Raw genomic sequence first — 26,322 nt, forward strand, 5'->3', positions numbered from 1 at the left:
TTTTTTTTACTATGGGCGTTTTCACACATTGTGACACCATGTTGAGTATTTTTATTTTTATTTTTAGTTCTATGATGATTTCACTACTTTCCTATGGAGCCCTATTACAGAGCTCCATAGGAAATACTATGCAGCAGCCTTGTGTCATTCATAAAGACACGGGCTGCTGCATACACGTTCTGGCTCCTCTGATCGCAGCACGGGGAGCCGGAACTCAACCGAAAGTGCGCACTTTTGGTTTTAGTGCGCTCAGATGCCGTGGTCAGGATTGGCCACGGCATCTGAGGGGTTAAATGTCAGCGATCAGCATTGCTGCCGCTTGCGGACATGAGCAACAGGTGTCTGCTAAAAGAAGCAGGCAGCCACCCATGGCTATGGCACCCGCGGTGGGCAGGAGTGGGCGCCATCTTTAAACACCAGCCAGTGCCGTACATGTACGGCGCTGGGCATGAAAGGGTTAAAGTGGTGGAGATCACTGTTAAGGGGCAGGGAATGGTGGAGGTCACAGTTAAGGTGACTGTCCGTTAGGGAGGTCAGTGTTAAGGGGCAGGGTGATGTAGAGGTCACTTTCTAAGGGAACAGAGCTCTGTGGAGGTCACTGTTAAAGGGGTGAGTTATTGTGGAAATCACTGTTAATGAGACGTGGTACTGTGGAGGTCACTAATAAAAGCGCGGCCGCTGTGGAGGTCACTGTAAAAGGGGAGGGCGCTGTGAATGTTACTGTTAAAGAACCAGGCCACTGTGGAGGTCACTGTTAAAGGGGCGTGGTACTGTAGATGTCACTGTTATTGTGGATACTGTCAATATCTTTTAACAACACACACAAACATTAAATGAAATAGATGAAGCCGGGTCCTTCTAGAATATATTATATACTGTGTGTATATATATATATATATATTTGTGGTCATGGCTACGGCCAAGAGGTATCCGTAGAACCCTAGGGAGAAAACAACAGGAACAACCTAACCCAGCTAGGCGTGTCTTAGCTGACCTGACTAAATGGCTTGTTGTGTGCCCTAAGCCATGATCGTGGGTAGGCCTATAAGTGGGCAAAAACCAAGCCAAGTAGGGTAGAAAAGGATTTTGAATAGCATGTACAAACTAATCCCCAAGCCAACTGCAAGGCATCCGGGATCTAGAGTGAAAATTCGGGGTATGTGAAGCAAGACCAGTAGGAAACTTTACAACCCATCTTGTGGATGACAAGGCCAGAGACATGATGCTCAATATTGCGGATACTGCACCAAAGCGGAATGGAGGACCGAGAATAAGTTGTGAAATGGATCATAAAAACCAACTGAAACTTGTAAAGTTTGGTTCTAGCGCGAGTACTGGCAATGCCCTAGCGTCAGGAGATCGTGGGACCAAAACCTAACTGCCTAGACTATGCAGGAATGAGGGCCAAAAAGAACCATGTAGATAGAAAGAGAATCCTTGAATAGTTACCCAGACAACAGCTATCCGCGCTTTGTTCTACTGTGCGCCCCTGAGAATTGTTTTTACCGTGAGAAAATGCTGGACCTTGTCCAAAATCCGATTCAACGTGGTTGTAGGGAGTCGGAGGTTAGTGCGGCAAGAAGCTATGAAGCCATAATATACAAGATTCTGTCTATGCCCTCCCATGAGTGAGGGAATGCAATGCAATGAATCTACTGGCGAAAATGAATTCCTGGTCGTGGTAAAAAGGCAAAGTCTTTGCGCGGGGACCTGGTTGACAAGATATGATCCACTACAATCAGAGACTGAAATGCTAGAGCGAATTGCCCTACTTGTTCTTCCTCTGGCAGGACCTGAACGAAAGCATGAACAATGAAAGAAAGACGAAATATCTGCGTAAGACATGACAATAATGCTGTAGGGCGAACCGGACCAGTTTGCGGTCAAAACATAAAATGAGCGATCAACATGGATTATTAGGAAATTAGGGAAGCAGGTATGTATGCGATACATAGGGGCCAAATCAGCCTAGATGCACAAATGGACAACCAACCAGGCAATCAGCCCAGCAGGTTTGAAAACAGTCGTCGGGCCCCCGAAGCCATGGGGCTGAAGCAGTCGTCGGTCCCCCAAAGCCATGGGGCTGAAGCAGTCGTCGGGCCCCCAAAGCCATGGGGCTGAAGCAGTCGTCGGGCCCCCAAAGCCATGGGGCTGAAGCAGTCGTCGGGCCCCCAAAGCCATGGGGCTGAAGCAGTCGTCGGGCCCCCAAAGCCATGGGGCTGAAGCAGTCGTCGGGCCCCCGAAGCCATGGATCAACATGGAGCAATCAACATGGATTATTAGGAAATTAGAGAAGCATGTATGTATGCGATACATAGGGGCCAGCCTAGATGCACAGATGGACAACCAACCAGGCAATCAGCCCAGCAGGACTGAAAACAGTCGTCGGGCCCCCGAAGCCATGGGGCTGAAGCAGTCGTCGGGCCCCCGAAGCCATGGGGCTGAAGCAGTCGTCGGGCCCCCGAAGCCATGGGGCTGAAGCAGTCGTCGGGCCCCCGAAGCCATGGGGCTGAAGCAGTCGTCGGGCCCCCGAAGCCATGGGGCCGAAGCAGTCGTCGGGCCCCTGACGCCATGGGGCTGAAGCAGTCGTCGGGCCCCCGAAGCCATGGGGCCGAAGCAGTCGTCGGGCCCCCCGAAGCCATGGGGCCGAAGCAGTCGTCGGGCCCCCCGAAGCCATGGGGCCGAAGCAGTCGTCGGGCCCCCCGAAGCCATGGATCAACATGGAGCAATCAACATGGATTATTAGGAAATTAGGGAAGCATGTATGTATGCGATACATAGGGGCCAGCCTAGATGCACAGATGGACAACCAACCAGGCAATCAGCCCAGCAGGACTGAAAACAGTCGTCGGGCCCCCGAAGCCATGGGGCCGAAGCAGGTCGTCGGGCCCCCGAAGCCATGGGGCCGAAGCAGGTCGTCGGGCCCCCGAAGCCATGGGGCCGAAGCAGGTCGTCGGGCCCCCGAAGCCATGGGGCCGAAGCAGGTCGTCGGGCCCCCGAAGCCATGGATCAACATGGAGCGATCAACATGGATTATTAGGAAATTAGGTAAGCAGGTATGTGTGCGATACATAGGGGCCAAATCAGCCTAGATGCACAGATGGACAACCAACCAGGCAATCAGCCCAGCAGGTTTGAAAACAGACGTCGGGCCCCCGAAGCCATGGGGCCGAAGCAGTCGTCGGGCCCCCGAAGCCATGGGGCCGAAGCAGTCGTCGGGCCCCCGAAGCCATGGGGCCGAAGCAGTCGTCGGCCCCCCGAAGCCATGGGTTTTTTTTTTTTTTTTTAATATAAATTATAACTATGAAAAGTGACATGAATAAGGTGCACGTGAATTAAACCATGAGCCTGACCGATGTGGCAGGCAATACCCAAGATAAACTACGTGGCCTAAATAACATGCAAGGCGAAATATCGTTAGGAACGAGACCTGACCGACGTGGAAGGTGACCCCAATAGTTCAACTGCATGACCTGAAAAGACGAAGGGAAACGTGACAGAAAATGGAGATAATAACAGACATTAACTAAAATTAATAACATAAGCTGGCAAGCAGGTAAAGATATGAGTCATTCAAAAGCATAGCTGCACAGGTGGACAGACAACCATTGGTCAGACCCCTGAAGCCATGGGGCTGAAGCAACCACCAGGGGCCCATGGGGCCGGGCAGCCGCCGGGATGCGAACCTTAGAATTAAGGACGGCTGGGGAAAAGATTGGGCCTTAACCCAACGGGTTTAGTAATCAACTGGGACTCGATGACCTAGAAAGACAAAGACATGGACTAGCATAACCTCCAACAGAAACCTGGGACACTAACCAGCCTACAACCATGTTGTACCCTTAACAAACAAAACATGAAAAGCGGTCGAGGGGCCCCCGGAGCCATGAGGCCGGATCGGTCATAGGGCCCCCGAAGCCAGAGGGATGACGTTGCGGTGACGATAAGTAATTAAAACGTAAGCCGGACCTGATGGCATATGAAGCGACTTGAATGATTGGATTGGCTAGAAGGTGGCCTAAGGAACATGACTGCCGACAGGCGTTAAAAATATAGACATTAGTCATCCGAAGCACGTTCCTACATAAAACACTAACCACCGTGAACCATAAACGTAAACATGAAATGCCTGGGACATTGCGAGTTCGCTAAGGGAAGTCTCTTATCGCGACAAACAAATGAACAGCTTGTGAAAACATACCAGGAAACGGACTCCTATCGGCCCACTGACCTCCGCTGAGGAGCTGTTTGGTGAACTGGGGCAGGAGACCAATCTGAGTGAATACGAACCAGGATTAAACAGAAACTAGGCCTATGGAATGTAACAGACCACTGAGGAAGGGAACGTAAGCCTGAAAAGAACGCAGTTATGTTTGTCAGGAGAGTGGTACCAGAGCGGTGGGTGCAGACTGCCCCGGTGAGATTGAGCAAAACCATGATGTAGCAATAAACAGGAGAATGCAGCTTTGAGTGGGAGCAGAGTACAACACATGATGTAACAACAAATGGGTGAATGCAGCTTTGGATGTGAGTGGTACATAAAAACATGGTATAGGCGCAGCTCTGAGTATGGGTAGCGCATGAAAAGCATGGTATAAAGCAGACGTATGAATGCAACCTGAAAGTGAGCAGAGTATTGACATGATGCGAAAGCAGACATGTGGACCCAGTTCTAGTAGTGAAAGGAGTATAGGACAAGATGTTAAAAGCAGACATGCGGACGCAGCTTTGGATGTGAACGGAATATTAACTTGATGTGACCGCAGACATGGAAAGCGGCTTTGGTGAGTGGGGTATACGCACTGGTGTAGCAGTAGAAGTGTGAACACAACTTTGGATGTGAGCAGAGCATGAAAATTGGTATAAACGCAGCTCTGGTTGTGAGTGGAGCAAGGTGGGAACACCAGGGTGGTGCGTCCAGAGCATGAAAACGGAGCAACAGTAGCAGCTATGCCTGTAAGCCGAGTATACAACATGTAATAACAGGCATGTAATACGGATCCAGCTGTCGGCTGGGGACGGAATGATATGTCACAGCCAACAGGTGAGCGCAGTTTGAATGTGAGACCAATCTGAGTGAATATGAACCAAGAGTAGAAAAGTGCAGTACAGTGAGGACGTGCGGATGCAGCATAAGACATTAAATAAAAGCCGAAAGTGTAAATGCCGCTCAGGATAACAGCGGAGCATGAAAGTATGAGATTGTGGATAAGCTCTGCCTGTATATTTATGTTTAAATTGTACTGGAGCTGTCATTTGGCATTCCGGGCACTAGAGGCCGCTGTTTTGCAGCACAGTCAGCATGCTTCTGGGTGAACCAGTAAGTGTTGATCTGACATGGTGGAAGGATTGTGCTGTGAGGGGCTGAATCCGATTCCATCCTGGCTTGCAGATATCCGGCAGTGAATGGACACTCAAAGGAAGGAGAGCATCTGCTGTCCCCTGTCAGGATCCAGCACTTTGAAAGAGAGGTTGTCCCAGGAAGACCAGTTCCAGTGTATGGACAGAAAACCTTAGCATCAAGCAAGGCCGCACGGTTGCTGAGAGCTTGGTGGTAGAGATGAGCGAACTTCTGTTTTAAGTTCGGCGTCTAAAGTTCGGGGGCGGGTTAGCGGAGAATCCCGATCTGGAACCGGATATGGATTCCGACTTCCGTTGTGGTCCGTGGTAGCGGAATCAATAATCGGCCATTATTGATTCCGCTACCACGGACCACAACGGAAGTCGGAATCCATATCCGGTTCCAGATCGGGATTCTCCGCTAACCCGCCCCCGAACTTTAGACGCCGAACTTAAAACAGAAGTTCGCTCATCTCTACTTGGTGGCCATCCTGGGTAAGCGGCATCCTAGGGCCCAGAACGGATGCAGGTCAGTACACCTGATTATTAATTGTACTTCACTGTTTGGCGCCTAAAGTAACAGAGACTAGCCTAGGACTTGTATTAGCTAGTTAGATAGGGTTATAGCTTTGTTAGGCCTTACTGTACTGGACTGCAGTGCAGTAATTGATTTGCAGGCTCTGCTGCGTCTGCCACCGGTTAGGTGTGTCTTCTATAGCGGCACAGTACGACTTGTAGGCTCTGCTGTGGACGCCAGCAGGCTAGGCCTGTCCCTTGGACAGGGACGGTGACTGTGGGCCTGGGGTATTACTTATACTGTTTATATTCTTGCATATAAAGCTGGTGTCAGTTTTGCTTCCTTGTCTGTGACTTTGCTGTATCCTGGGGAGCCCACCCCGGTACACGGCTTACGAAAGTGAAATACATGAAGTTTAAAGATGGTGGTAGTGGGGGGAAAAGGGGGGGGGGAGACACATGGCAAGGAACAGCTACAGCAAAAGGCCCAAACAATAAACACTGCGTCCGATCTCCAAACATGACGTCAGGTGCAGCCCGGGTAACTCTTACTTCAGCCGGATTGCTGTAAAGAAACTTTTCATACGAGACGAACGAAGCAAAGTGAAACTTGTAAGATTTATAGGAACCAACTCTTATTACCACCAAACAAAAATGAAAAGCAAATGGAAGTATTTAGGCCCAAACGAGCAAACCTGAGGTAGCAGATTCTGAGGTGAAGCCTCCCGTTCGCTAGCGAAGTCGGATCCGACCGGCCTGGAGAGACGGCCCCGGCCCAACCTACTTACGTAGTACAGCGCGTGCATGCTACGGTAGCAGAGAGCAAAATAACAAGCTGCTGCAAAGAAAGACTCCTGCCACCAGAGAAGCTAGTTTGCTAATGACACCCAGCGGCAGCTGTGCACCTGAAAACACACACCTGTGAGTGAGGGTGTGGCTCGTATATGAAGAGCCTCCGCCCCTCCCACAAATGCAGGCTGACTAATCAGCCTTACCAACATATATATATACATATATATATATATATATATATATATATATATATATATATATATATGAAGAAAAGAAAAGAAGCAGCACATAAAACTATATGGGGGTGCAAAAATCCTCCTGAGGGACCGGAGACCAAGGTCCCAGACCAAGGTAGACAAAAAAGCAAAAAAGGAAGGCAGCACTCCAAGTAGCACTCACTACTTGGAGTGCTGCCTTCCTTTTTTGCTTATATATATATATATATATATATATGTAAATTGATGGCCTTGTGGTTTGCCCGGCGGTCGGTTTGCGGTAAACTTTGTACGTTCGCGATCCGCCGAACAGGCGAACATATGGCGATGTCCGCGCGCACGCCATATTCTTTTGCATTGCACCAAACTTTGACCCATGACTAGAGTTGAGCGGACACCTGGATGTTCGGGTTCGGCCAAACTTCACAAAAAAGTTTGAGTTTGAAACACAAACTTGACCCCAAACCCGAACCCCATTGAAGTCAATGGGGACCCGAACTTTTGAGCACTAAAATGGCTCTAAAAATTTCATGGAAAGGGCTAGAGGGCTGCAAATGGCAGCAAAATGTGGTTAAGAGCATGGCAAGTGCTCTACAAACAAATGTGGATCGGGAAAAGACTTTAAATAACATGAAAAATAAAAATCTTGATCTAGGAGGACGAGGTCCATGTGGAGTAGGAGGTTGAGGAGGCAGTGGATGTGGCAGTGTAGGTGGAAGCGGCGGTGACGGAGGAGGAGGAGGAGGCAGCCTACACTGGTTTTTGGTTTGATTTTTTTATATATTTTTTGTTTAAATTTGGGTACACCCCAAAACATTGGGAAATATAACCTGTGATAACCCCCTCCACTCATGCTAAACACACGTTCAGACAATACACTGGCTGCAGGGTAGGCCAGCACCTCCAAGGAATAAAGGGCAAGCACAGGCCATGTGCGCAATTTGCTGACCCAGAAGTTGAAGGGGGCAGACCCATCAGTCAGTACGTGTAGGCATGTTCACACATACTGATCCACCATGTTGCTGAAATGGTGCCTCCTGCTAATACGTTCCGTATCAGCTGGTGGTGCTGGTTGTTGTGGTGTGCTGACAAAGCTTTTCCACATTTCAGCCATGCTAACCCTGCCTTTTGAGGTGATGGTGGTGCCCTAGCTGCATTGGCAACCTCTTCCTCCTCCTCTGTCTCGACTTGTGCTTCCACTGTGCCCCCGCTGTCAGGTGGGAATGCCACCAGTAGCGCGTCTACCAGCATGCACATGTACTCGCGCATCTTACGATCAGGCTCCAGTGAAGGAATTAAAGACGGTACGTTGTCCTTGTAACGGGGATCCAGCAGTGTGACCACCCAGTAATCAGCACAAGTTGGAATGTGGGCAACTCGGTGGATGTTGCGGAGACACTGCAGCCTGTAATCTTTCGTGTGTGCTAGGCTGCCCAGAGGCAACGACAAGCTGTCCTCTGTGGTCGGTGTATAATCTGTGTCCTCTGTATCTTCCCCCCAGCCACGAACCAGTGATGGCCATGAGCTGGTTTGGGTGACACCCTGCTGTAAACATGGTTCCTCCTCCTCCATCTCCTCCCCATCCTCCACCTCATCATCCTCCAGAACTGTTCCCTGGCTGGACAATTGTGTACCTGTCGTTTGTGGGTGCAGGAACCCACCCTTGGAGCCACTTGTGAATGACTGGCAGGAAACCGTATGAAATGATCCCTCTTCCTCCTCCTCCTCCTCCTCCTGTGTCACATCCTCTTCAATCATTGCCAGAAGTGTTTTTTTCAAGGAGGCATAGAAGTGGGATAGTAACGCTGAGAATGGCATCATCGGCATTGACCATGTTGGTGGAGTACTCGAAACAGAGCAACAAGGAACACAGGTCTCGCATGGAGGCCCAGTCATTGGTGGTGAAGTGTTGCTGTTACGCAGAGCGACTCACCCATGCGTGCTGCAGCTGAAACTCTACTATCACCTGCTGCTGCTCGCACAGTCTGGCCAGTATGTGCAAGGTGGAGTTCCACCTTGTGGGCACATTGCATATGAGTCAGTGAGCGGGAAGGCCGAAGTTACGCTGCAGCGCTGACAGGCGAGCAGCAGCAGGGTGAGAACACCGAAAGCACGCACAGATGGCCCGCACTTTATGCAGCAGCTCTGACATATCGGGGTAATTTTTAAGGAATCTCTGCACCACCAAATTCAGCACATGTGCCAGGCAAGGGATGTGCGTCAGACTGGCTAGTTCCAGAGCTGTTACGAGATTTCGCCCATTATCGCACACCACTAGTGTTGAGCGCGAATATTCGAAAAGCGAATTTTTTTCGCGAATATCGCAACTTCGCAATTTCGCGAATATTTCGAATATAGTGCTATATATTCGTAAAAACGAATATTTTTTTTTTTTTTTTTTTTTTTCCACAAAATTACAGTACACATATAATTGATTGTTTCCCAAAGGTCCAAAAGCTCAGATCTTACTCACATTGCCTAGAAAGTGATTGAGGCGCGAATCTTCGTAAGGCGATTTTATTAGCGCAAATGCGAATATCGGCACTTGTCCCAGAACAGAGGCAAAGGGCTTTGCATTCATACATTAGTGAATTGAGTTGCGAATCTTCGTAAGGCGATTTTATTAGCGCACATGCAAATATCTACACTTGTCCCCAGAACAGAGGCAAAGGCCTGTGCATGTGCATTCATATAGTATAGCACCATATTCGCGAATATTTCGAACTTCGTAAAATTCGATTTACGAATATTCGTATTTTTTATTTTAGTTTCCACCTTACAGATTACATTGATCTGTACTCTGTCAACTACTGTCATCACCCCCCACTGTATCTCGATTGATTCCCAAAAGTCCAAAAGCTCAGATCTTACTCACATTGCCTAGAAAGTGATTGAGGCACGAATCTTCGTAAGGCACTTGTCCCAGAACAGAGGCAAAGGGCTTTGCATTCATACTGTATGAATGCAAAGCCCTTTGCCTCTGTTCTGGGACAAGTGCTGATATTCGCCTGTGCGCTAATAAAATCGCCTTACAAAGATTCGCGCCTCAATCACTTTCTAGGCAATGTGAGTAAGATCTGAGCTTTTGGACTTTTGTGAATCAATCGAGATACAGTGGGGGGTGATGACAGTAGTTGACAGAGTACAGATCAATGTAATCTGTAAGGTGGAAACTAAAATAAAAAATACGAATATTCGTAAATCGAATTTTACGAAGTTCGAAGTATTCGCGAATCTGGTGCTATACTATATGAATGCACATGCACAGGCCTTTGCCTCTGTTCTGGGGACAAGTGCAGATATTCGCATGTGCGCTAATAAAATCGCCTTACGAAGATTCGCAACTCAATTCAATCACTAATGTATGAATGCAAAGCCCTTTGCCTCTGTTCTGGGACAAGTGCCGATATTCGCCTGTGCGCTAATAAAATCGCCTTACAAAGATTCGCGCCTCAATCACTTTCTAGGCAATGTGAGTAAGATCTGAGCTTTTGGACTTTTGTGAATCAATCGAGATACAGTGGGGGGTGATGACAGTAGTTGACAGAGTACAGATCAATGTAATCTGTAAGGTGGAAACTAAAATAAAAAATACGAATATTCGTAAATCGAATTTTACGAAGTTCGAAGTATTCGCGAATATGGTGCTATACTATATGAATGCACAGGCCTTTGCCTCTCTGTTCTGGGGACAAGTGTAGATATTCGCCTGTGCGCTAATAAAATCGCCTTACAAAGATTCGCGCCTCAATCACTTTCTAGGCAATGTGAGTAAGATCTGAGCTTTTGGACTTTTGGGAATCAATCGAGATACAGTGGGGGGTGATGACTGTAGTTGACAGAGTACAAATCAATGTAATCTGTAAGGTGGAAACTAAAATAAAAAATACGAATATTCGTAAATCGAATTTTACGAAGTTCGAAGTATTCGCGAATATGGTGCTATACTATATGAATGCACATGCACAGGCCTTTGCCTCTCTGTTCTGGGGACAAGTGTAGATATTCGCATGTGCGCTAATAAAATCGCCTTACGAAGATTCGCAACTCAATTCAATCACTAATGTATGATTCATACATTAGTGATTGAATTGAGTTGCGAATCTTCGTAAGGCGATTTTATTAGCGCACATGCGAATATCTACACTTGTCCCCAGAACAGAGAGGCAAAGGCCTGTGCATTCATATAGTATAGCACCATATTCGCGAATACTTCGAACTTCGTAAAATTCGATTTACGAATATTCATATTTTTTATTTTAGTTTCCACCTTACAGATTACATTGATCTGTACTCTGTCAACTACTGTCATCACCCCCCACTGTATCTCGATTGATTCACAAAAGTCCAAAAGCTCAGATCTTACTCACATTGCCTAGAAATAGATTGAGGTGCGAATCTTTGTAAGGCGATTTTATTAGCGCATAGGCGAATATCAGCACTTGTCCCAGAACAGAGGCAAAGGGCTTTGCATTCTTACATTAGTGATTGAATTGAGTTGCGAATCTTCGTAAGGCGATTTCATTAGCGCACATGCGAATTTTGCATCTCATAATATGTATTATGCGATGCGAAAATTCGAATTATCGCATATGCGAAATAATAACGAATTCGAATATTCGCGAATATTTTACGAATATTCTTTCGAATATTCGCGAAATTTCGCGAATTCGAATATGGGACATGCCGCTCAACACTACACACCACCAGGCTGGGCTTGAGGCTCACTGGAACCAACCACTCATCGGTCTGTTGTTCAAGGCCCGTCCACAGCTCCTGCGCGGTGTGGGGTTTGTCCCCCAAACAGATAAGTTTTAAAACTGCCTGCTGTCGTTTACCCCTGTCTGTGCTGAAGTTGGTGATGAAGGTGTTGCGCTAAGCCGGTAGAGGATGAGGAAGTGGAGTAGGAGGAGGAAGCAAAAGGAGGCAAACTGAAGCGCCCTGCAATCCTCAGTGGTGGAAGGACATGCGTCAAACTGCTATCTGCCTCAGGCCCAGCCGCCACTGCATTTACCCAGTGTGCTGTTATAGAGATATATAACGTCCCTGACCATGCTTACTGGTCCACATCTCCGTAGTGAGGTGCACCTTGCCACAGATGGCGTTGCGCAGTGCACACCTGATTTTGTCCCCCACTTGGTTGTGCAGGGAAGGGATGGCACGCCTGGAAAAGTAGTGGCGGCTGGGCACGATGTACTGTGGGACAGCCACCGCCATAAGGATTTTAAAACTCTCCGTCTCCACCAGACGGAATGACAGCATTTCAAAGGCCAAGAATTTTGAAATTCTGACATTCAGGGCCAGGGATCGTGAATGGGTAGGGGGTAGGGATGAGCGAACTCGAACTGTATAGTTCGGGTTCGTACCGAATTTTGGGGTGTCCGTGACACGGACCCGAACCCGGACATTTTCATAAAAGTCCGGGTTCGGGTTCGGTGTTCGTCGCTTTCTTGGCGCTTTTGTGACGCTTTCTTGGCGCTTTTTGAAAGGCTGCAAAGCAGCCAATCAACAAGCGTCATACTACTTGCCCCAAGAGGCCATCACAGCCATGCCTACTATTGGCATGGCTGTGATTGGCCAGAGCACCATGTGACCCAGCCTCTATTTAAGCTGGAGTCACATAGCGCCGCCCGTCACTCTGCTCTGATTAGCGTAGGGAGAGGTTGCAGCTGCGACAGTAAGGCGAGATTAGGCTGATTAACTCCTCCAAAAGACTCCATCCAGTGATCGATCTGCAGCTGTGGATCATTGAGCTGCTGATACTCAATTACTCACTGGTTTTAGGCTGCCCAGACCGTTTGTCAGTCACATTTTTCTGGGGTGATCGGCGGCCATTTTGTGTCTTGTGGTGTGCCAGCACAAGCTGCGACCAAGTGTATTTAACCCTCAATGGTGTGGTTGTTTTTTGGCTAAAGCCTACATCAGGGTGAAGCTGTCACACCAAGTGCATTTAACCAGCAATAGTCTGTTTATTTTTTGGCCATATACTACATCAGGGGCAAGCTGCGCCCGTCACCAAGTGCATTTAACCCTCAGTAGTGTGGTTGGTCAAGCTGTGACACCAAGTGCATTTAACCAGCAATAGTCTGTTCATTTTTTGGCCATATACTACATCAGGGGCAAGCTGCGCCCGTCACCAAGTGCATTTAACCCTCAGTAGTGTGGTTGGTCAAGCTGTGACACCAAGTGCATTTAACCAGCAATAGTCTGTTCATTTTTTGGCCATATACTAAATCAGGGGCAAGCTGCGCCTGTCACCAAGTGCATTTAACCAGCAATAGTCTGTTCATTTTTTGGCCATATACTACATCAGGGGCAAGCTGCGCCTGTCACCAAGTGCATTTAACCCTCAGTAGTGTGGTTGGTCAAGCTGTGACACCAAGTGCATTTAACCAGCAATAGTCTGTTCATTTTTTGGCCATATACTACATCAGGGGCAAGCTGCGCCTGTCACCAAGTGCATTTAACCCTCAGTAGTGTGGTTGGTCAAGCTGTCACACCAAGTGCATTTAACCAGCAATAGTCTGTTCATTTTTTGGCCATATACTACATCAGGGGCAAGCTGCGCCTGTCACCAAGTGCATTTAACCCTCAATGGTGTGGTTGTTTTTTGGCTAAAGCCTACATCAGGGTGAAGCTGTCACACCAAGTGCATTTAACCAGCAATAGTCTGTTCATTTTTTGGCCATATACTAAATCAGGGGCAAGCTGCACCCGTCACCAAGTGCATTTAACCCTCAGTAGTGTGGTTGGTCAAGCTATCACACCAAGTGCATTTAACCAGCAATAGTCTGTTCATTTTTTGGCCATATACTAAATCAGGGGCAAGCTGCGCCCGTCACCAAGTGCATTTAACCAGCAATAGTCTGTTCATTTTTTGGCCATATACTACATCAGGGGCAAGCTGCGCCCGTCACCAAGTGCATTTAACCCTCAGTAGTGTGGTTGGTCAAGCTATCACACCAAGTGCATTTAACCAGCAATAGTCTGTTCATTTTTTGGCCATATACTAAATCAGGGGCAAGCTGCGCCCGTCACCAAGTGCATTTAACCAGCAATAGTCTGTTCATTTTTTGGCCATATACTACATCAGGGGCAAGCTGCGCCCGTCACCAAGTGCATTTAACCCTCAGTAGTGTGGTTGGTCAAGCTGTGACACCAAGTGCATTTAACCAGCAATAGTCTGTTCATTTTTTGGCCATATACTACATCAGGGGCAAGCTGCGCCCGTCACCAAGTGCATTTAACCAGCAATAGTGTGGTTATTTTTTGGCCATATCCCAGTCTAATTCTGTCACTAAATCCATACCGGTCACCCAGCGCCTAAATACTAGGCCTCAAATTTATATCCCGCTAAATCTGTCGTTACCGCTGTACTGTTGTGGCTGGGCAAGTTATTTAGTGTCCGTCAATGCACATTTTTTGTTCAGGGTTGAAATACAATTCCCAATTTAGCAATTTCATAATTTAGTGGTTTCTGCTATATCAGAGCTATTTGAAATCTATCCCTAAAAGGGTATATAATACTCAAGGTGCACATAGGGTCATTCAGAATAACTTCACACACACGCTACTGTGCATTTCCAAGTCCAATTCTGTTAGTAAATCCATACCGGTCACCCAGCGCCTAAATACTAGGCCTCAAATTTATATCCCGCTAAATCTCTCGTTACCGCTGTCCTGTTGTGGCTGGGAAAGTTATTTAGTGTCTGTCAAAGCACATTTTTTGTTCTGGGTTGAAATACAATTCCCAATTTAGCAATTTCATAATTTAGTGGTTTCTGCTATATCAGAGCTATTTGAAATCTATCCCTAAAAGGGTATATAATATTCAAGGTGCACATAGGGTCATTCAGAATAACTTCACACACACGCTACTGTGCATTTCCAAGTCTAATTCTGTTAGTAAATCCATACCGGTCACCCAGCGCCTAAATACTAGGCCTCAAATTTATATCCCGCTGAATTTGAATACAATACATTGGGCCAAATAATATTTTTGTTGTTGTGGTGAACCATAACAATGAGGAAAACATCTAGTAAGGGACGCGGACGTGGACATGGTCGTGGTGGTGTTAATGTACCCTCTGGTGCTGGGAGAGGACGTGGCCGTTCTGCCACATCCACACGTCCTAGTGTACCAACTACCTCAGGTCCCAGTAGCCGCCAGAATTTACAGCGATATATGGTGGGGCCCAATGCCGTTCTAAGGATGGTAAGGCCTGAGCAGGTACAGGCATTAGTCAATTGGGTGGCCGACAGTGGATCCAGCATGTTCACATTATCTCCAACCCAGTCTTCTGCAGAAAGCGCACAGATGGCGCCTGAAAACCAACCCCATCAGTCTGTCACATCACCCCCATGCATACCAGGGAAACTGTCTCAGCCTCAAGTTATGCAGCAGTCTCTTATGCTGTTTGAAGACTCCGCTGGCAGGGTTTCCCAAGGGCATCCACCTAGCCCTTCCCAGCGGTGAAAGACATAGAATGCACTGACGCACAACCACTTATGTTTCCTGATGATGAGGACATGGGAATACCACCTCAGCATGTCTCTGATGATGACGAAACACAGGTGCCAACTGCTGCGTCTTTCTGCAGTGTGCAGACTGAACAGGAGGTCAGGGATCAAGACTGGGTGGAAGAGGCAGTGGTGAGACCGAGCCAACAGCGTAGCAAAAGAGGGAGCAGTGGGCAAAAGCAGAACACCTGCCGCCAAGAGACTCCGCCTGCTACTGACCGCCGCCATCTGGGACCGAGCACCCCAAAGGCAGCTTCAAGGAGTTCCCTGGCATGGCACTTCTTCAAACAATGTGCTGACGACAAGACCCGAGTGGTTTGCACGCTGTGCCATCAGAGCCTAAAGCGAGGCATTAACGTTCTGAACCTGAGCACAACCTGCATGACCAGGCACCTGCATGCAAAGCATGAACTGCAGTGGAGTAAACACCTTAAAACCAAGGAAGTCACTCAGGCTCCCCCTGCTACCTCTTCTGCTGCTGCCGCCTCGGCCTCTTCTGCTGCTGCCGCCTCGGCCTCTTCCTCCGCCTCTGGAGGAACGTTGGCACCTGCCGCCCAGCAAACAGGGGATGTACCACCAACACCACCACCACCACCTCTGTCACCAAGCGTCTCAACCATGTCACACGCCAGCGTTCAGCTCTCCATCTCACAAACATTTGAGAGAAAGCGTAAATTCCCACCTAGCCACCCTCGATCCCTGGCCCTGAATGCCAGCATTTCTAAACTACTGGCCTATGAAATGCTGTCATTTAGGCTGGTGGACACAGACAGCTTCAAACAGCTCATGTCGCTTGCTGTCCCACAGTATGTTGTTCCCAGCCGGCACTACTTCTCCAAGAGAGCCGTGCCTTTCCTGCACAACCAAGTATCCGATAAAATCAAGTGTGCACTGCGCAACGCCATCTGTAGCAAGGTCCACCTAACCACAGATACGTGGACCAGTAAGCACGGCCAGGGACGCTATATCTCCCTAACTGCACACTGGGTAAATGTAGTGGCAGCTGGGCCCCAGGCGGAGAGCTGTTTGGCGCACGTCCTTCCGCCGCCAAGGATTGCAGGGCAACATTCTTTGCCTCCTGTTGCCACCTCCTCCTTCTCGGCTTCCTCCTCCTCTTCTTCCACCTGCTCATCCAGTCAGCCACACACCTTCACCACCAACTTCAGCACAGCCCGGGGTAAACGTCAGCAGGCCATTCTGAAACTCATATGTTTGGGGGACAGGCCCCACACCGCACAGGAGTTGTGGCGGGGTATAGAACAACAGACCGACGAGTGGTTGCTGCCGGTGAGCCTCAAGCCAGGCCTGGTGGTGTGTGATAATGGGCGAAATCTCGTTGCAGCTCTGGGACTAGCCAATTTGACGCACATCCCTTGCTTGGCGCATGTGCTGAATTTGGTGGTGCAGAAGTTCATACACAACTACCCCGACATGTCAGAGCTGCTGCATAAAGTGCGGGCCGTCTGTTCGCGCTTCCGGCGTTCACATCCTGCTGCTGCTCGCCTGTCTGCGCTACAGCGTAACTTCGGCCTTCCCGCTCACCGCCTCATATGCGACGTGCCCACCAGGTGGAACTCCACCTTGCACATGCTGGACAGACTGTGAGAGCAGCAGCAGGCCATAGTGGAGTTTTAGCTGCAGCACGCACGGGTCAGTCGCACTACAGAACAGCACCACTTCACCACCAATGACTGGGCCTCCATGCGAGACCTGTGTGCCCTGTTGCGCTGTTTCGAGTACTCCACCAACATGGCCAGTGGCGATGACGCCGTTATCAGCGTTACAATACCACTTCTATGTCTCATTGAGAAAACACTTAGGGCGATGATGGAAGAGGAGGTGGCCCAGGAGGAGGAGGAGGAGGAGGAGGAGGAGGAAGAGGTGTCATTTTTAGCACTTTCAGGCCAGTCTCTTCGAAGTGACTCAGAGGGAGGTTTTTGGCAACAGCAGAGGCCAGGTACAAATGTGGCCAGCCAGGGCCCACTAATGGAGGACGAGGAGGACGAGGATGAGGAGGAGGTGGAGGAGGATGAGGATGAAGCATGGTCACAGCGGGGTGGCACCCATCGCAGCTCGGGTCCATCACTGGTGCGTGGCTGGGGGGAAAGGCAGGACGATGACGATACGCCTCCCACAGAGGACAGCTTGTCCTTACCCCTGGGCAGCCTGGCACACATGAGCGACTACATGCTGCAGTGCCTGCGCAACGACAGCAGAGTTGCCCACATTTTAACCTGTGCGGACTACTGGGTTGCCACCCTGCCGGATCCACGCTACAAAGACAATGTGCCCACCTTACTTCCTGCACTGGAGCGTGATAGGAAGATGCGCGAGTACAAGCGCACGTTGGTAGACGCGCTACTGAGAGCATTCCTAAATGTCACAGGGGAACAAGTGGAAGCCCAAGGCCAAGGCAGAGGAGGAGCAAGAGGTCGCCAAGGCAGCTGTGTCAATGCCAGCTCCTTTGAGGGCAGGGTTAGCATGGCAGAGATGTGGAAAACTTTTGTCAACACGCCACAGCTAACTGCACCACCACCTGATACGCAACGTGTTAGCAGGAGGCAACATTTCACTAACATGGTGGAACAGTACATATGCACACCCCTCCACTTACTGACTGATGGTTCGGCCCCATTCAACTTCTGGGTCTCTAAATTGTCCACGTGGCCAGAGCTAGCCTTTTATGCCTTGGAGGTGCTGGCCTGCCCGGCGGCCAGCGTTTTGTCTGAACGTGTATTCAGCACGGCAGGGGGCGTCATTACAGACAAACGCAGCCGCCTGTCTACAGCCAATGTGGACAAGCTGACGTTCATAAAAATGAACCAGGCATGGATCCCACAGGATCTGTCCGTCCCTTGTCCAGATTAGACATTAACTACCTCCCCTTAACCATATATTATTGGACTCCAGGGCACTTCCTCATTCAATCCTATTTTTATTTTCATTTTACCATTATATTGCGAGGCTACCCAAAGTTGAATGAACCTCTCCTCTGTCTGGGTGCCGGGGCCTAAATATATGCCAATGGACTGTTCCAATGTTGGGTGACGTGAAGCCTGATTCTCTGCTATGACATGCAGAATGATTCTCTGCTGACATGAAGCCAGATCCTCTGTTACGGGACCTCTCTCCTCTGCCTGGGTGCTGGGCCTAAATTTATGAAAATGGACTCTTACAGTGGTGGGTGACGTGAAGCCTGATTCTCTGCTATGACATGCAGACTGATTCTCTGCTGACATGAAGCCAGATTGTCTGTTACGGGACCTCTCCTCTGCCTGGGTGCTGGGCCTAAATATATGCCAATGGACTGTTGCAGTGGTGGCTGACGTGAAGTCTCATTCTCTGCTATGACATGCAGACTAATTCTCTGCTGACATGAAGTCAGATCCTCTGTTACGGGACCTCTCTCCTCTGCCTGGGTGCTGGGCCTAAACTTATGAAAATGGACTCTTACAGTGGTGGGTGACGTGAAGCCTCATTCTCTGCTATGACATGCAGACTAATTCTCTGCTGACATGAAGCCAGATTGTCTGTTACGGGACCTCTCTCCTCTGCCTGGGTGCTGGGCCTAAATATATGCCAATGGACTGTTGCAGTGGTGGCTGACGTGAAGCCTCATTCTCTGCTATGACATGCAGACTGATTCTCTGCTGACATGAAGCCAGATTGTCTGTTACGGGACCTCTCTCCTCTGCCTGGGTGCTGGGCCTAAATATATGCCAATGGACTGTTGCAGTGGTGGCTGACGTGAAGCCTCATTCTCTGCTATGGCATGCAGACTAATTCTCTGCTGACATGAAGCCAGATTGTCTGTTACGGGACCTCTCTCCTCTGCCTGTGTGCTGGGCCTAAATATATGCCAATGGACTGTTGCAGTGGTGGCTGACGTGAAGCCTCATTCTCTGCTATGACATGCAGACTGATTCTCTGCTGACATGAAGCCAGATTGTCTGTTACGGGACCTCTCTCCTCTGCCTGTGTGCTGGGCCTAAATATATGCCAATGGACTGTTGCAGTGGTGGCTGACGTGAAGCCTGATTCTCTGCTATGACATGCAGACTGATTCTCTGCTGACATGAAGCCAGATTGTCTGTTACGGGACCTCTCTCCTCTGCCTGTGTGCTGGGCCTAAATATATGCCAATGGACTGTTGCAGTGGTGGCTGACGTGAAGCCTCATTCTCTGCTATGACATGCAGACTAATTCTCTGCTGACATGCAGCCAGATCCTCTGTTACGGGACCTCTCTCCTCTGCCTGGGTGCTGGGCCTAAATTTATGAAAATGGACTCTTAGGGCCGTTTCACACGAGCAGATGCCGTGCGTGGCATCCGCTCCGTGAAAGAGTGCCAAGACCCGCTGCAGACTGCAGAGGCACGGAGTATTAACATGACTGTTAATGCTCCGTGCCTCTCTGTGATCGTTTTACTACGAAATCACAGTTGTCACTGTGATTTCGTAGTAAAGCGATCACAGAGAGGCACGGAGCATTAACAGTCATGTTAATACTCCGTGCCTCTGCAGTCTGCAGCGGGTCTTGGCACTCTTTCACGGAGCGGATGCCACGCATGGCATCCGCTCGTGTGAAACGGCCCTTACAGTGGTGGGTGACGTGAAGCCTGATTCTCTGCTATGACACGAAGACTGATTCTCTGCTGACATGAAGCCAGATTGTCTGCTACGGGACCTCTCTCCTCTGCCTGGGTGCTGGGCCTAAATATATGCCAATGGACTGTTGCAGTGGTGGCTGACGTGGTGCTATGACATGCAGACTAATTCTCTGCTGACATGAAGCCAGATTGTCTGTTACGGGACCTCTCTCCTCTGCCTGGGTTCCGGGGCCTAAATATCTGAGAATGGACTGTTCCAGTGGTGGGTGATGGGAAGCCAGATTCTCTGCTATGGGACCTCTCTCCAATTGATTTTGGTTAATTTTTATTTATTTAATTTTTATTTTAATTCATTTCCCTATCCACATTTGTTTGCAGGGGATTTACCTACATGTTGCTGCCTTTTGCAGCCCTCTAGCCCTTTCCTGGGCTGTTTTACAGCCTTTTTAGTGCCGAAAAGTTCGGGTCCCCATTGACTTCAATGGGGTTCGGGTTCGGGACGAAGTTCGGATCGGGTTCGGATCCCGAACCCGAACATTTTCGGGAAGTTGGGCCGAACTTCTCGAACCCGAACATCCAGGTGTTCGCTCAACTCTAGTAGGGGGGTACTTCCTCTTCCGCTCCAGTGTTTGGGAGATGGAGAGCTGAACGCTTCCGTGGGACATTGTGGAGATGCTTGGTGACCCAGATGGTGGTGTTTCTGGCAGATCCTCTGTTTATGGGGTGGCAGGTGGCAATGTCACTCCATAGGTGGATGAAGAGGCCGAGACTGCAGCAGAAGAGGAAGCAGGAAAAGCTTGAGACCTTTCTTGGTTTTTGAGGTGTCTACTCCATTGCAGCTTGTGCTATGCACTTAAATGCCTGGTCATGCAGGTTGTGCTCAGGTTGAGAACGTTTATGCCTCGCTTCAGGGTCTGGTTGCACAGCGTGCAAACCACTTGTGTCTTGTCGTTGGAGCTGGCTTTCGTGTGCTCGGTCCTTTGCTGCGGTGGGCAGTAGCAGGCGTACTGTCTAGGGGACGCCTGTTCCGCTTTTGTACTCTGTTCCCTCTTCTGCTGTGCTGGTGGCTCTGTGCGACCACCGTCTCTTCGTCCGAACTACACAGGTCACTCGCATGACCTTGATTCCATGTGGGGTCGAAGACCTCATCGTCCTCCACATCATCTTCCACCCAGTCTTCACCCCTTGCCCTCCTTGTCGGTCTGCACACTTTTGAAAGCCCCAGCAGTTTGCACCTGTGTTTCGTCATCATTCGAGACGTGCTTGGATGGCCCTCCCATGTACTCATCGTGAAACATAAGTGGTTGGGCATCGGTGCACTCAATCTCTTCCACTTCTGGGGCAGGGCTAGGTGGCCCTGGGAAAGGGCTAGGTGGTCCTAGGAAACCCTACTAACAGAGTCATCAAAAAGCAGAAGAGACTGCTGCAATACTTGGGGCTCAGACTGCTTGGTGATTTGCAAGGGGGTGAGGTGAATGACTGATGGACATCGGTTGCAGGTGCCAACTCTAATCTTTCAGCAGGAAACTGGGTGGGAGACAATGTAAAGAAACTGGAGGCACTGTCAGCAACCCAATCTACTATCGCCTGTACTTGTTCTGGCCTCACAATTCGTAGAGCCGCATTAGGCCCGACCAAATAACGCTAAAGGGTCCGTTGCCTACTCGCACCTGAGGAAGGTGTTTCACTTGTGCGTGCAGCTGTTACAGATCGACCACGTCCCCTCCCTGCAACAGGAGCTCCACCAGCAGCACCACGATTGGGGCCATGTCCCTTATTTGACGCTCTCCTCATATTTCTCAAATTTAGGATCTTCCCCAAAATAGGTGTTTTTTTTAATAACAGAATAGAACTGCAGTATCTAACGTGTGTATCTCACAGTGACAGATGCAGCAAAGGCTGCAAATTTCGTTTTTTGACCAAAATGGGTGGGTTTTTTTTAAACCCAGAATATTGCAGTATTTCTAGCTTGTATGTCACACTAACAAATGCAGCATAGGCTCCAGATGTGGTGTATTGCCAAAAATGGGTGTTTTTTTAAACCAGAATATTATTGCAGTATTTTAAGCTTGTATCTCACACTGACAGATGCAGCCACGGCTGCAAATTTAGTATTTGGCCTAAAATGGGTGGTTTTTTTTTTACTGAAAAGTTCGGATTCGGGTCCGGGGTCCAAAAATCCAAAAATTCGGTACAAACCCCAACTTTACAGTTTGGGTTCGCTCAACCCTACCCATGACACATCCATCAGGTTGGACAGAGGGCAGCCAATTGAGACGTTTAGAGTTGAGTGAACCTGAACTGTAAAGTTCGGGTTCGTACCAAACTTTAGGATTTTTGGCCCCCTTTTCAGTAAAAGTTTGGTTTTGATTTCAGTGTTCGTCGAGTTAATGGCGCTTTTTGAAAGGCTGCAGAGCAGCCAATCAACACACGTTTAACTCGTGTGCCTTAAGAAGCCATCACAGCCATGCCTACTAATGGCATGGCTGTGATTGGCCAGTGCAGCATGTGACCCAGCCTCTATATAAGCTGGAGTCACGTAGCACTGCACGTCACTCTGCTGTTACTAGTGTAGGGATAGGATGCTGATGCTGTGAGGGAGAGAATAGGAAAGAATCTGTTATCAGAAGTTCTTGTTAACTCTGCGATCTACAGAGATTTGTTTTGTGGGTGCAGTGCAGAATTTTTTTACCCTGCCCTGAGCCCAGTGACACAGAAAAATAAGTTTTATCCGTCTGTTAGTTAGGTGGGCGTCGGCGGCCATTTTGTGCAAGTTCAGTGCATCAGCACAGCATATGTGCATTTGTGACAGTCAAATACACGGTTTAAATACTGCAGTTATATTCTGGGTTTAAAAAAAAACACACATTTTTTGCAAGATAATACATTTTGGGTCCTTTGGCAAATTGTTCCACCTGAATAAAAAAATCTTTTTTATAATATTAAAATTAAAAATCTCCCCCTCCTCCACCGCCAGTTCCACCTACACCCCCACATCCACCGCCTCCTCAACCTCCTACTCCATATGGACTTCCTCCTCCTAGATCAAGATTATTACTATTTTTTTTACGTATTTTATGTTATTTTAAGTCACTTCCCTATTCAAATTTGTTTGCAGAGCACTTGCCATGCTCTAAACTACATTTTGCTGTCATTTTGGGTCCCCATTGACTTCCAGTTGAGACATTTCTAGAAACCCAACCCTATAACAGAACCTAATCTGGCAGACATTTTAGATGATGTGTTTTGTCAGTGTAGGGAGAGGTTTCATTTTGGAGCAGGGACAGGCTGTTAGGAACTTAGAGACACTAAACGCTAGCTAATAGGGCCACAAAAGTCCTTTTAGGGCTGGTAACGTTGTGCTATCGATTGGTGTGATATGCAGAGGAGTGTGATATACTTATAATATATAAAAAAAGAAGAAATTAAATGAATCGCACATCCAGCTACTATGCTTTGATCTCATCCCTGCTACTTTAGCAGAAGACAGCACTAAATAGAGCATGTGTACTGCCTCCTATGCTACATGCTAAATGAGGCATTAGTGTACATTTTGATCAAAAGGCATAAGCCCACTCACCACGCCAAGGTTGCCTCTATGAGTGGGTCCTAACCTAAAATTGGTGCGGCGCTGTGGCGCCATCCTGGCCGGCGGCGGCACAGGAGGCGGTACACATGCGCTATTTAGTACTGTCTTCTGCTAAAGTATCAGGGATGAGATCAAAGCAAAGTAGCTGGATGTGTTCAGTTCTTTTCTTCTTTTTTTATATACATACTTATAATATACTTTCTAACACATTATAGTGCATGGCTGTGATCTATCAGCTTCCACAAAATAGTGATTGAGGTTTTCCATATACCTGCGTTAGGTTGTTTCAATTTTCCGAACATGTAATTATCATATGAATCTAAAAGATGTAAAAGCTATATATGCGGATAATGTTTAGGGGTTGAAAACATTGATCACTTTTATTACTACTCTCCTTCCTGTACCTAGGAGGTTGGTCTAAAAACGACTTCAGTTTCAGGATCCCAGGGGCTCTGCATCAAGCAAGGTGGATGGCAAAGGCAATATATGCACTTAAAATTGTCCTCTTCACTAAACAGTTGAATATTCCTTAACGAGAATTGAAAGGAATGAAACGGGTTGCACATTTTGTCAGCCTCATATGTTAGCTTTTTGCAAAAGGTAAATCGATGGGCTCCAAAGATTGATTTGGATATGCTACAGCTTCTGAGCACTTACCCAGATGTAGACCTAATAAAAAAGTACTGACAGTTGCTAAGAGACACCTTTTGGTATCTGTCAGAAACAAACGTAGGATTGGCTTTTTTGGATGAATGTATTACTCAGGCTGTTAAGGAAAATATGACAAAAAATGGAGAAACTAAACCTGCAAAGAAAAAGGAAATGAAACAATTAGAGGGTAAAAACCTAGTTTTTGAAGGAAAAGACCTGAGCCATTTCGTTTCTAATAAATACACGACGTGACAGAATACTGCAGTGATTCTCTAAGAAGCCATGTTGAACGCTCTTAAGGTGGTCAATGATGCCGCAGGAAAAAGGAAGTGCTCTGATAAAGTTTAACGAATCTGTCAGGGACGAACAACAAAAACAATTCTTGTTGAGGGTAGTCAAGCATCACAGAAAAGTAATCACCAAGCTAACAAAAGAAGGGATTGCATCGTTTAAAGTTGATTTATATCATACATGTTTTTCCTATCATAATACCTATTAATCTTAGTGTATAGTTTTAATATTTTAAGTTTGTGATTTCTAGTTTTCACAATATAAGTAATTAACATTGAATAATCAAATGTTTTGCCTACTTTTACACTGGTCAAAGTGTGCAACCTCTAATTATTATCCAATCTTATTGAAATTTGGTATATATATATCTTTTACATAATTAAGACTTGGGGCATAAGCAAAGTCTGCAAATAAATGACATTTTATTTTTTTTCCATTACAAAATGAAACACCCTAACCTGCGTCCACAAAATTACTGCTTGATGGTGATATACCAGCTTCAACTAACAACTGATTGAGGCCTGCTATATATCAGCTTCTGCAAAATAGTCATAGAGGTTTTCCATACACCTGCGTCCACAAAATACAGATTGTGGGTTTTGATATACCTGCTTCAACTAACAACTGAATGAGGCCTGCTATATATCAGCTTCTGCAAAATAGTGATAGAGGTTTTCCATACACCTGCGTCCACAAAATACAGATTGCGGGTTTTGATATACCTGCTTCAACTAACTACTGATTGAGGCCTGCCATCTATCAGCTTCCACAAATACTGCTCTTCTCTAGGGACTTTGGCACAGTGTCATTTTGAAAATGACAGGCAGATGAAGAGGCAGGCCATTCCGCAGGAGTGGTAGGGGTCAGGCAGGTGCACCAGCCCAGAGCCTAAGTGGGAAGTTGGAGAAGGTGCGTGCGATTATGTCAAAGGACGCACCAGAGTTGGTTGAGTGACTCATTTAGCCTTCTGCTTCTGAGCCCTCCTCAGCCTCTGTATTTGCATCCTCCTCACTCTCTGCTGTGTGCACCCCCAAAGACACCACCACCACCATAGCCCCTCTACTCAAGTCAGGAATTATTTTCCCATCCATTCCCAGACCTTACCGATGCACAGCCATTTTTGGCATCGGAAGAGGAGGTAGCAACATCCGCCACCCAGCGGTCTGACGACAGTACCCAGATCAGCCCAAGGAGGGTGGTTCCCACTGTTGCTGCCTACTCCGAGATCTCTAATGTCAGTGGTGGTTAAGGTCACGATGATGACATGTCGATGGACGTCACGTGGGTGCCCACAAGAGAGGAACAGGAAGGGAGTTCAGAGGGAGAGATGGAGCAGCAGATAGGGGGAGGTGAAGGAGGAGAAGCAGGCAGAACTCGCAGTGCACAGGAGGCAAAAAGCAGACTGCAAATGTATCTGGAGCGAGCCATCCACCATGCACGGTCACATCTTGCGCTACCAGGAAGCCGGCATTTGGCTCAGCAGTATGTTTTTATTTTTTACTTGTCGGCTGCTGACAATAGTGTTTCCATCTGCAGCCTGTGCTGTCAACACATAAGTTGTGGTAAGCCCAACACTCACCTAGGGATGACCGCCTTAAGAAGGCACCTGGCCTCCCATCACCGAGCCCAGTGGGAGAAACACTCAGAACCCACAAAGCCACACTTCCGGTGCTCCACATCCTGCCTCTTCACCTTCTCCTGCCGTTTGTCCTCCACTCCACCTTCCACTGTGCAGTCATCGCATTCATCTAGCACAAGGCAGGCTTCCATGGCCCAAATGTTCGAGCATAAAAAAATGAT

General features: G+C 48.1%; 1 protein-coding gene across 1 annotated transcript in view; it reads right to left on the reverse strand.

The window, feature by feature from the left end:
* LOC122944185 (L-selectin-like) overlaps nt 1-26,322 on the reverse strand; it is a 760,442-nt gene that overhangs the window by 349,934 nt on the left and 384,186 nt on the right. The gene's annotated exons all lie outside the window — the stretch shown is intronic.

This window comes from Bufo gargarizans, chromosome 7 (assembly GCF_014858855.1).
Source record: "Bufo gargarizans isolate SCDJY-AF-19 chromosome 7, ASM1485885v1, whole genome shotgun sequence".
Classification (NCBI taxonomy): Eukaryota; Metazoa; Chordata; class Amphibia; order Anura; family Bufonidae; genus Bufo; species Bufo gargarizans.